The sequence below is a fragment of the Triticum urartu genome, chromosome 3A, assembly GCF_056163025.1.
Source record: "Triticum urartu cultivar PI428250 chromosome 3A, HENAU_Tu73, whole genome shotgun sequence".
NCBI lineage: Eukaryota > Viridiplantae > Streptophyta > Magnoliopsida > Poales > Poaceae > Triticum > Triticum urartu.
In genome coordinates this window covers 699554468-699567159 of record NC_141875.1, presented here as the reverse complement: position 1 = coordinate 699567159, position 12692 = coordinate 699554468, and the positions used below count along the sequence as shown (strand labels likewise).

At 45.7% G+C, this 12692-nt stretch overlaps 1 pseudogene; it reads right to left on the bottom strand.

Annotated features, from left to right (window-relative positions):
- Positions 1 to 2281: 2281 nt before the first annotated feature.
- Positions 2282 to 2375, bottom strand: LOC147981822 (small nucleolar RNA Z247; annotated as a pseudogene).
- Between the last annotated feature and the right edge of the window lie 10317 nt (positions 2376 to 12692).

Genomic DNA, 12692 nt, shown 5'->3' with positions numbered 1-12692 from the left:
CATGTACAGAAAAATCAGCACCAACAAGATCCAACGAATTAGAAACTTCCACTTGAACAGGATGCTCAGAGGAATCAGGCGACAGGGAGGATTCAGCCGCGGCACCATCGCCACTTGGCGCTCCAGCTGAGCCGCTGGACGGGGACGCACGGACGTGGTCGCTTGGGCGAGTGACACTGCTACGTGGGCTGCTCTCGGCCGTGGGTCGCAGTCGACCAGGGAGCCGCATGCCTGGCCCGCCTGGCCCCGTGATTGGCCCGCATGTGCCCGGGCCACCTGCGGCTGGTGATCCCGAAGCACCTGGCCCGCTCACATCTGCTCTGGGGTCGTTGTTGGGGGGATCTTCTATGGCTGCAGCTTGCTGTTCCGATTCCTGCATGAAATAACGAGAACTTTCTCATGTTTCTTCGCCATTTGCTTCTATTTCCTACACACTTTCTGCAGAGTTTTGATCAAAGGTATTATGGGAGATTGACATGTGATCAGGACGGTCTGCAGCTCCCTCATAACCATGATGTTACGAAGGAAGAAGATGGGATGGAAGGAGAATGATTTGTTTGCGAAGTTGAGCTCCGGCATTGGGATGAAGAGTAGCAAATGGGAAAATGTGTTCATCAAAAACCACATCACGAGAAATATAAACTCGGCCAGAGGTAATATCAAGGCATTTATATCCTTTATGGAGGCTACTATAACCCAAAAATACAAACTGTTTGGAACGAAATTCCAACTTATGTTTGTTGAAGGGACATAAGTTTGGCCAGACGGCACAACCAAAAATACGAAGAAAAGTGTAGTTGGGTTTAGTGCCAAAAAGTCGTTCAAGAGGGGATTGGTTTTTGATAACACGACTTGGAGTTCTATTGATGAGATAGACCGCGGTAAGAAATGCCTTATCCCAAAATTTTAGAGGCATGGATGCATGAGCAAGAAGTGAAAGGCCGACTTCGACAATATGTCTATGCTTACGTTCTGCGGAACCATTTTGTTGGTGAGCATGGGGGCATGAAACATGATGAGTGATTCCAATACGCTCAAAAAACGAGTTTAGCTTTTGATATTCGCCACCCCAATCGGTTTGCATGGCAATAATTTTGCGATCAAAGAGACGTTCAACATGTTGTTGAAAAAGATGGAATTTCTGAAAAACTTCAGATTTATGCTTAAACAAATAGATCCATGTAAATTTGCTAAAATCATCAATAAAGCTAACATAAAATTTTTGCCTTCCTACAGAGATAGGCCCAGGGCCCCAAACATCCGAAAAAACAAGCTCTAAAGGAGCTTTGGACTCACTAGTTGAACGAGGATATGGTAACTGGTGGCTTTTGGCCATTTGACAAGCATCACAAACAAAGATATAATCTTTTTATTTGACACTGGAAGACTAAAATTGCGAAGAATTTGTTGGACCACCGGAAGAGCAGGATGCCCCAAACGCTTGTGCCATCGAGAAGTAGAGGGCTTTATTGCACCAAGCACTTTACCCGTCGGAGCAACTTGCCGACCTTGACGGGAAATAAACCCCGCCTACTCATGCCTTGAAGAAGGACCCTCTTTGTTGCCTGATCCTTAACAGAAAAGAATTGTGGATAAAGTTCAAGGTAAGCATGATTATCATCCATGAGTTGATAAGCAGAAAGAAGATCTATGGAAGCACTTGGAACATGAAGGATATTATTTAATTCAAGGGAGCCTTGAGGAGTAGTAAGAACCGTATGACCAACATGTGCAATATCCATACCTTGACCACTTGCCGTGTGAATTTGCTCTATGCCGGTGTAGCGATCGCGAACAGCAAGTTTTTCCAGGTCACCGGTTATATAATTGGTGGCACCGGTGTCAAGATACCAATTGGTATCAACACCGTAGGAGTTTGTCACGGCGTTCGCAGATCGATCACCACTGCCTCCTCCTCCTCCTTGGCCTCCTTGGCGCTGAAAGTTATTGTTGAAGTTGCGGTCATACCTTTTCTTGCAGCGCCATTCTCCATGTCCATCAAGCTTACAGATTTGACACTTGATCACGTCACCCCCACCTTGGCGAGCACCAGAGTTGCTGCTGGAGTTGTTGTAGGAGCGGAAGCCGCCGCCCCCAGAGTTGTCGGAGTTGACCCGAGAGCCGCTACCTCCGCTTGAGCCTCCACCGGCTGTGCGGCCAGAGCCGCAGTTGCCTCCCTTGGAGGCGAGGTTGGCACTGCCCCCGCTATAGGCATTCTAGGCCTCGATGCGGGCCTCTGCTGTAAGCAACAGAGAGAACAGCTCGTTGAGGCTGACCCCCTGGTCGAGGCGCATGGAGATGGCGGAGACGAAGGGGTTGTAGTCAGCGTCGAGACCATCCATGATGTGCGAGATAATTTCATCTTCATCAAGTGCCTTTCCATCAGCAGCCATCTCATCAGTGAGACCCTTTATCTTGTTAAAGAAAGCAGCAGCAGAAAGATCGCCCTTTTGGGTGCGACCGATCTGGGAACGAAGCTGATTGATCTTCACTCGCGACTGGGAGGAATAACTCTGCAAAATTGCTCCCCAAACACCTTCTGCGGTAACAAAATTGTTTACCTGTAGAATCACTCACGAGACAGGGTTGCAAGGAGGAACGTCAAGACCTGCTGGTCCTGGGTGACCCAGATCGCGTGCTCTGGGTTGGGAACCTCCTCGATCACCTTCTTGCCGGTGACGTCCTTCAACGTGAATAGGACTTTGGCCGGCTCCTTGATGCTGCCGTCGAGGTAGCCGGTCATGCGGCGGCCCTGATGTGCGGCAGAACCTGAGCCTTCCATACCAGGAAGTTATCCCTGGTGAGCTTCTCCGTTACCGTGTGGCCGAGCGACGCAAGGGAAGGGAGAGCCATGGCGGACGAGCTGGAAGACATAGCTAGATGCGATGGAAGAGATTGCTCTGTATACCATGTAAAACTAGAGGCTAGAAGCGTATGCAACAGCAGGGACACGTGCGTGTTAATATAGGCATAGAGATTACAGGAGTTGGTTGGGCTATTGGATTGATCTCCATGGAATAGGTAACGTGAGAGATCTCATCTCTAACAGCCCAAGTGAAAGTGCAACTATCCCTAGGTGGTTTTGGTAATTCATAACAACATATAGCTCATTGAGCTAATGCTATTCCAAGATGATTATTTTAGGAAAGCTCAATGATTGGCATGGCATGGATGTGAAAGTGGAACCCTCAAAATGCTAAGGACAAAGGATTGGCTCAAGCTCAAAAGCTCAAGACTCTTCATTTTATATTTTAGTGATCCAAGATCACATTGAGTCTTTAGGAAAAGCCAATACTATTAAGGAGGGATGAGGTGTTGCTTAATGAGCCTCTTGCTTCATGTGCTTAGTGATATGCTCCAAAATCCTCAACTACTTTTCCATATCCACATATGACCTAAACCCTAAGCCAAACTCGGTCCTACCGATTCTTCCTTTCCGGCGCCACCGAGTTTCACTTGTCATTAGCCACTGCCAAACCCTAGCAATTCGGTCCTACCGATAAGGATCTCGGTCTCACTGAGATGGGGTTGCAAACTCTCTGTTTCCCTTTCGTAACTTTTCGGTCCCACTGAAAGAGCGAATCGGTCCCACCGAGATTGCAATGTAAACTCAGTGTTTCCCCTTTGTAACTTTTCAGTCTCACCGAGTTCCACTCGGTCTCACCGAAAGAGCAAATCGGTCCCACCGAGTTTGCCTGACCAACTCTCTTGTTAGCTAATTACCAAATTCGGTCTCACCGAGTTTGTGTAATCGGTCTCACCGAGATTACGTTATGCCCAAACCCTAACCGAATCGGTCCTACCGAGTTGCATGTCAGTCCCACCGAAATTCCTAACGGTCACTAGGTTTACTACTTCGGTCAGACCGAGTGTATTGATTCGGTCACACCGAGATTGGAAAACTGTGTAACGGTTGGATTTTGTGTGGAGGCTATATATACCCCTCCACCTCCTTCTCATTAGGTGTGAGAGCCATCAGAACACACACACCATTCCAACTCATATGTTCTGAGAGAGAACCACCTACTCATGTGTTGAGACCAAGACATTCCATTCCTACCATATGAATCTTGATCTCTAGCCTTCCCAAGTTGCTTTCCACTCAAATCTTCTTTCCACCAAATCCAAATCCTATGAGAGAGAGTTGAGTGTTGGGGAGACTATCATTTGAAGAACAAGAGCAAGGAGTTCATTACCTACACACCATTTGTTACTTCTTGGAGAGTGGTGTCTCCTAGATTGGCTAGGTGTCACTTGGGAGCCTCCGACAAGATTGTGGAGTTGAACCAAGGAGTTTGTAAGGGCAAGGAGATCGCCTACTTCGTGAAGATCTACCGCTAGTGAGGCAAGTCCTTCGTGGGCGATGGCCATGGTGGGATAGACAAGGTTGCTTCTTCGTGGACCCTTTGTGGGTGGTTGCTTCTTCGTGGACCCTTCGTGGGTGGAGCCCTGTGTGGACTCGCGCAACCGTTACCCTTGGGTGGAGCCCTGTGTGGACTCGCGCAACCGTTACCCTTCGTGGGTTGAAGTCTCCATCAACGTGGATGTAGGATAGCACCACCTATCCGAACCACGGGAAAAACATCCGTGTCTCCAATTGCGTTTGAAATCTCCAAACCCTTACCTTTACATTCTTGCAAGTTGCATGCTTTACTTTCCGCTGCCTATATACTCTTTGCATGCTTGCTTGAATTATGTGATGATTGCTTGACTTGTCCTAAATTAGCTAAAATCTGCCAAGAACTAAAATTGGGAAAAGGTTAAGTTTTTATTTGGTCAAGTAGTCTAATCACCCCCCCTGTAGACATACTTTTGATCCTACAAGTGGTATTAGAGCTTTGGTCTCCATTTGCTTGATCTCCATAGCTTTTGGTGGTCATAGCCTTGGTTTCACAACCTAGGAGAGTATGGCGTCTAGCGAGGGAAATTATCACCGTAGAGGTCCTTACTTTGATGGTACTAATTTTGCTAGTTGGAAGCATAAAATGAAAATGCATATTCTTGGACATAACCCCGCCATTTGGGCTATTGTGTGTGTTGGTTTGCAAGGTGACTTCTTTGACGGGAGAGAACCAAACCGTGAAGCTACCACGGATGAGTTGAAGATGTTGCAATACAATGCTCAAGCCTGCGATATTCTCTTCAACGGATTGTGCCCCGAAGAATTCAACAAAATCAGCCGCCTTGAGAATGCAAAGGAAATTTGGGACACTTTGATTGATATGCACGAAAGTACCGACTCCGTCAAGGAATCCAAGTTGGATGTGCTTCAAAGCCAACTTGACAAGTTCAAGATGAAGGATGGTGAAGGTGTCGCTGAAATGTACTCTAGGCTTGCTCTCATCACAAATGAGATTGCCGGCTTAGGAAGTGAAGAGATGACCGATAAATTCATCATCAAGAAGATCCTAAGAGCCTTGGATGGAAAATATGATACCGTGTGCACATTGATCCAAATGATGCCAAATTACAAAGATTTCAAGCCAACAGAGGTGATTGGAAGAATTGTTGCTCACGAGATGTCACTTAAGGATAAAGAGGAACTTCACAACAAATCAAGTGGTGCCTATAAAGCCTCATGTGAAGCCCCTACATCATCAAGTGAGAAACAAGACTTCAATGAAGAATTGAGCTTAATGGTGAAGAACTTCAACAAGTTCTACAAGAGTAGAAGCAAAGATAGAAGCTCCAAGTCAAGGTCCTACAATGACAAAAGATCTTCTAGTCGAGAACGAAACTGTTACAATTGTGGAAGACCCGGACACTATTCCAATGAGTGTACGGCTCCCTACAAGAGAAGAGAAGATTCTCCAAAAAGAAGAAGCAAAGGATCACCACCAAGAGAGAGAAGGAGTAGAGATGATCGTTATGAACGAAGATACTCACGGAGAAGCAAGGATTCAGAAAGGAAGGAAAAATCATCAAGGAGCTACACAAGACGAAGACATCAAGCTCATGTTGGTGAATGGGTATCCGGCTCCGACTCCGAAGCCACTCCGAGAGAAGTTATCACTCCGACTCCGAAGATACTCAAGATGAAGGTGTTGCCGGTCTAGCACTTGTGTCAACCAACTCCTACGACATATTTGAATCACCAAATGAAGGAATTGGAAGATGCTTCATGGCCAAAGGTCCTAAGGTAACACACCCCGAGTATGTTGATTTCAATAGTGATGAAGATGACTTGTTAGGTGATGATTTGCTTGGTGACAACTCTAGTGATGAATACTATGATGAAAGACCAATTAATCATGCTAATCAAGATAAAACGAATGACAATGATAAGGAGAAGATTGAGGCTCTAACTAAAGAACTAAAAACTCTTAAGTTAGCTCATGACACTATCTTCGAAGATCATCGAGAACTTTTAAGAGCATGAGAAACTACGCCTTGAAAAGCTCAATCTTGAGCAAGAGCATGAGTTCCTAAAGGCAATCAATGATGATCTCCGCAAGAAAAGTTCTTCTTACATTGCCAAGCGTTTACTCTTATCCACTTACATGCCTCAAGTCAAGTCTAACAAGAAAGATTCTTCCTCCAGTAGTAACAATGATCATGCTAAATCCAATATTGTTGCTTCTAGTAGTTCTCTTGATTCCACTAATGATTCTCTTAGCCAAGTTACACTTGAGCAAGAAAATAGCTTATTGAAGGGAATTATAGAGAAAGGAGTGTACAAAAGCCTTGCCGGGAGTAAGCAATTCGAGGAAATTGTGCGCAAGCAAGGAATGCACTGGAAGAATCAAGGTGTTGGTTTTGAACGAAAGTTCAATGCCAATGGAGTTGAATGGGAAGAAGATCAATACCCCAAGACAAAGTTTGTCCCTCAACAAGAGAAGTATACTTCTTTCAAGGGGACACAAGCTCAAGATGATCTTCCACCACAAGACTACAAGCAAAAAGGCAAGGACAAGCTTCAAGAGGAAATTGATGCATTTGAAGAAGCTCCTAAGACCTTAGTCAAGTGGATTCCCAAGACTACTTCAAGTTCCACTTCATCAAGTACGACTACAACTCCAAGGATTCCCATCAAGATGATCTGGATCCAAAAGAAGAAGAACTAGAGAGTTCTTGAGAGTGACTCCGCCAACATACTTCACTCTTATCATTTTGGCAAGAACAAGTGCAATCAACTTCCACATCTTGCACTAGTTTAAGGAGTCACAAACCCTCTTGTTGGTAAGGCAAGGGACAAGGTAACTTAAAAGTTTTCATGGACATCATCTTTGTGTGCATCACTCTATGTCTATGGATATCCTTGTTTGTTCCTTGTGGGACTAACCCATGTAGGTATTGAAAGTGCAATTCACTCATATGGATAGCTCCAAGAGATCTACATCAACATTGAGCATCCACATCTTCAATATCTACATGAAGTCATCATCGACAAAACCCAAGGTTAGTTCATCCCTCTTAGGAGGGATATCACATCTAGGGGGAGCTTTACTCTAAGACTTGAGCTAAAGCAACTCTAAAGATGTGAACAAATCAATGCTTTATGTAAAAGTGGTAACCCCACTTGAGCTTAAACGATGAGTATGACCTATGATCAAGTGTTCTAACTTGACTCCTAAGTCAATATACTCATATATAGATGACCTAGTCATCGCAAATTGCTTGATAGATGCTAGAATTGGTTGTGCATGTCTTGCCACATATTTCATTTGCCATCCTATTGTGTGAGCATGCTGGTTGCATAATTTACTCATTCAAGGACATCCACTTGTTGTTTTGATTGTTTGGTTTTATCTTCTTTTGCCAAGTGGATGGACAAGAATGCCTAAGAACCTCCTCTAGCTATCTATGCTTTTCTCGTCTCAAACTCTATTCATGCTGCATCACAAAATTTGATCAAGTCAGATTCGAACCACTCTGTGTGAGGAGCGCTCGGAGTTCCCGATTCGTCATAGACTTAAACTTCCAAAACCTCTTTATGATTCTCGGTCTGACCGATACTCCACTTTCGGTCCTACCGAGATCATTAAGTTGATCTAGGTTTTCGATCTCGGTGCAACCGATTTGAACCTTTCGGTCACACCGAGTTTCAGTAACTGCACGCAGTTATGAATCTCGGTGCCACCAAGTTGTTCCACTCGGTCACACCGACAGGGTCGGGCTATATATAGTCACGGGCAAAATTTGGAAATTTCTCCGAACCCCTTCGCCCGCGCGATAGCCTGCTCTGCCCTTGAGGTCTCCGGATCGTCTTCTCGCCGCCAGCAGCCTCCAGTCGCTGGTCTCCATCACCGTCAATGGGAATTCTGCCCCGCCGTTGCCGCCGTAGCAAGTCCCCGCCGAACTAGGGTATGGACTTGATCTTTGTGCTATTCCTCAATCTGATTCCTAGCGCATTGTGATCATATTGTTTCTAGCCACGTTTGATAAACTTCTATCCAGTCAAAAGGCTCATAGGTTAGGTTTGATTCGAAAATTCTAGGTTTAGGTTTCCGCCGAAACCATCTCGGACCCACCGAGTTGAAAAACTCGGTCCCACCAATTTGGCTTATGCCATTGCACAAGTGAGACTCGGTCTGACCAAGAATTACTTATCAGTGTGACCGATTTTTGAACTCAGTGAAACCCTAGCAGTCTCGGTGCCACCGAACTGTTACTCGGTCCTACCGAGTTCACTAGTTTAGGTTCCAAAACTGCTTCGGTATCATCGAGTTTGAAAATCGGTAGATCCGAGATGATTTCAGTGGGAAACTAAAACTAAGTTTTTGGATCATTCTTTTTGCAAAAATCTCTGCATTTTGTGATGCTCATCCACTCTATCTCTTCTATAATCTATTCACAGGGTCAGCAGTCAGTTTGCAGCATGTCAGACTAGAGTGATAGCCAGAATCTGTCAGAGCAACAAGTGGTGATGAGTGAGGGCACTAGTCCCTCCAGTTCATCTGATGAAGGCAGCAGGAGCACTCCTAGCAATTTGCCAAAGGCTGCCACGAGACAAAGGAAGAAGAAAACCTCAGACTTTGAAGATGAGGACTATGTGGCAGAGGAAGAGGCCACTTCCAAGAGAGTTGAGCCAGCTCAAGGCACAAAGCCAGGGCTGAAAATCAAAAGGCCAGCAGGCAGGCAGCCCATGTCAAAGGCAAGAGCCTCAACTAAGAAGCCCACTCCCCAAGAGCCAGTGGCTGCAGAAGGCAAGAAGAGAAAGGAGAGGGTGAAGAAGACTGTGGCTAGGGTGCTTGGCAAAGCTTCCATCATGGAAGAGGAGGAAGAAGAAGAGGCAGCTGCACCAGCGCCCAAGGCACCAAAGCTAATGGGAGATGCAATAAAATCAGGGGGAGCTGCTTCCAAGGCCAAGCCAGCTCCAAAGCCAAAGCCCAAGAGGAACACACGGAGCATTCCTGCAGCTGAGAAGAACAAGGCCCCATTGCCTGAGACTGTTGCTGAGGATGAGGAAGAAAATGTCCTTCGGAAGCTCAAGCCCAAGATCCCAGACCACAACGATGCTCATCCAGTGGCTGAGGACATGAAGCTCAGGAGAGACTCAGGGCTCAGGAAGTGGAGAGAAGCAGACCCATATGCTTCTAGGAGAAGGACTGCCGTGGACTACAGGTTTCATACCAAGGAGCAGCAGGATTTCTATGAGACTGTGCTGCTAGATAAGAAGCCCATTGTCTGTGATATGCGATGGGTTGATTGGACATACATCAAGGACAATGAGGAGCACTATCCTGGAGTGCAAGACAGCTTCATAGCTTGTGGAGTAGCTGACTTTGTTGGGCAGAAGCTCACAAAGTGGAACGAGGAACTTATCATGCAGTTCTACTCCACAGCTCACTTTTATCCAGATGGGAGGATTACATGGATGTCTGAGGGTACAAGGTACCAATCTACAGTGGCTGAGTGGGCACAGATCATTAATGCCCCAGAGGAGCAAGATGAGGACTTGGATATCTATGCTAAGAAGAAGATGGACCATAACTCCATGTCCAACATGTACAAGGAGATTCCCAATGAAGCACTTGACACGTTCAAATTTGGCTAGGTGCATTATCTGCTATTAGGACTGCCTACGATCAACTGGATCCTTAGGCACACCCTTCTGCCCAAATCTGGAGATCACAAGATGATCAGAGGCCATGCTATCAACTTGCTACATGTGTTTGATGTGCCTCAGAAATTCAAAGTCATGAGCCTCATAGTGGAAACAATCAAAAGGACTGCGGCAGATCAGAAGAGGAGCTGCGGATATGCCCCTCAGATTCAGGAGCTCATCAACTCCAAGATGGGCACGGGCGTATATTTGTTGGATAAGGAACACCTGCCCATCCGTCCAGATTTCGAGGACAATGAAGTTGTTATGACTGAGAACGAGCCATCATCTGCTCAAGCATTTGCAAAGAAGGAGAAGGCGAGGAAGGAGAAAGCTGCCAAGATGCCTACTCAAGAGGAGGCATCTGAGTACTTCTTGAAGACCAAACAAGAGCAGCTTGGTTACTTGATTGCATCCACGTTGAGGATTGAGCAAAGTCTGGCCACCCTCACTCAGAATCAGCAGAGCCTAGAGAGAATCATGGAACAGAAGTTCTATGACTTGGATGTCAAAGTAACGGAAGTTCAGTCTGCAGTGGAGCAGCTCCAGGAGGACATGAATGAGAGGAGAGGCAGGACTACCACTCATGCTTTTTCTAGAGTGCCACGAGGTCCGAGGTCGTCTGCCGTGCCAGTTGCTGACTCAAGAGCCACCACTTCAGCACCAGCTACAGCCTCAGCTCCAGCGTCTGCTTCAGCTCCAACTCCAGCGACTACTTCAGCATCTACAGAAGCCTTCGTCCTTGGAGTGATCCGGACTCCACCACCACCTGAAGATCAAGCCTGAGCGTCGATCTAGTGCTATGCATTTTCTAGGAACTTTTTGGTAACTTGTTGCCAAAGGGGGAGAAGATGTATAGATCATAGGCTTCGAGAGAGAGAGTGTTGCTTTTCTCTCTTGCTTTATTTGGTGTTTTTTTTTCGAACCTTGTTTGCTTTTGAGTGCTTGATACTACGTCATTATTTGTGAGACATTGATGATCATGTGTTTGATCATAAGCTACACTTAATGCTTGCTTAATGCTATTATCCTATCTATCTTGTGTGATCATTTATTATTCTTGGTGATGAGTGCATGTATTTCATTCTTATCATTTTGAGCGCTCCACCAAGATGTATGTGACATGGAAGAGTAACCCATGACTCTAACTCTTTGTGCATTTGCAGTCCAAAGAAAATTTTAAATATGCACAAATTTAGGGGGAGCTCTTACTTATCACATACTTCTCAAAGCGACGATATATTTCATGCTTATTATCATTTGTCGAAGCTTTGATCTATATGTTGTCATCAATTACCAAAAAGGGGGAGATTGAAAGTGCAACTATCCCTAGGTGGTTTTGATAATTCATAACAACATATAGCTCATTGAGCTAATGCTATTCCAAGATGATTATTTCAGGAAAGCTCAATGATTGGCATGGCATGGATGTGAAAGTGGAACCCTCAAAATGCTAAGGACAAAGGATTGGCTCAAGCTCAAAAGCTCAAGACTCTTCATTTTATATTTTACTGATCCAAGATCACATTGAGTCTTTAGGAAAAGCCAATACTATTAAGGAGGGATGATGTGTTGCTTAATGAGCCTCTTGCTTCATGTGCTTAGTGATATGCTCCAAAATCCTCAACTACTTTCCCATATCCACATATGACCTAAACCCTAAGCCAAACTCGGTCCTACCGATTCTTCCTATCCGGCGCCACCGAGTTTCACTTGTCATTAGCCACTGCCAAACCCTAGCAATTCGGTCCTACCGATAAGGATCTCGGTCTCACCGAGATGGGGTTGCAAACTCTCTGTTTCCCTTTCGTAACTTTTCGGTCCCACCGAAAGAGCGAATCGGTCCCACCGAGATTGCAATGTAAACTCAGTGTTTCCCCTTTGTAACTTTTCGGTCTCACCGAAAGAGCAAATCGGTCCCACCGAGTTTGCCTGACCAACTCTCTTGTTAGCTAATTACCAAATTCGGTCTCACCGAGTTTGTGTAATCGGTCTCACCGAGATTACGTTATGCCCAAACCCTAACCGAATCGGTCCTACTGAGTTGCATGTCAGTCCCACCGAAATTCCTAACGGTCACTAGGTTTACTACTTCGGTCAGACCGAGTGTATTGATTCGGTCACACCGAGATTGGAAAACTGTGTAACGGTTGGATTTTGTGTGGAGGCTATATATACCCCTCCACCTCCTTCTCATTCGGTGTGAGAGCCATCAGAACACACACACCATTCCAACTCATATGTTCTGAGAGAGAACCACCTACTCATGTGTTGAGACCAAGACATTCCATTCCTACCATATGAATCTTGATCTCTAGCCTTCCCAAGTTGCTTTCCACTCAAATCTTCTTTCCACCAAATCCAAATCCTATGAGAGAGAGTTGAGTGTTGGGGAGACTATCATTTGAAGCACAAGAGCAAGGAGTTCATTACCTACACACCATTTGTTACTTCTTGGAGAGTGGTGTCTCCTAGATTGGCTAGGTGTCACTTGGGAGCCTCCGACAAGATTGTGGAGTTGAACCAAGGAGTTTGTAAGGGCAAGGAGATCGCCTACTTCGTGAAGATCTACCGCTAGTGAGGCAAGTCCTTCGTGGGCGATGGCCATGGTGGGATAGACAAGGTTGCTTCTTCGTGGACCCTTTGT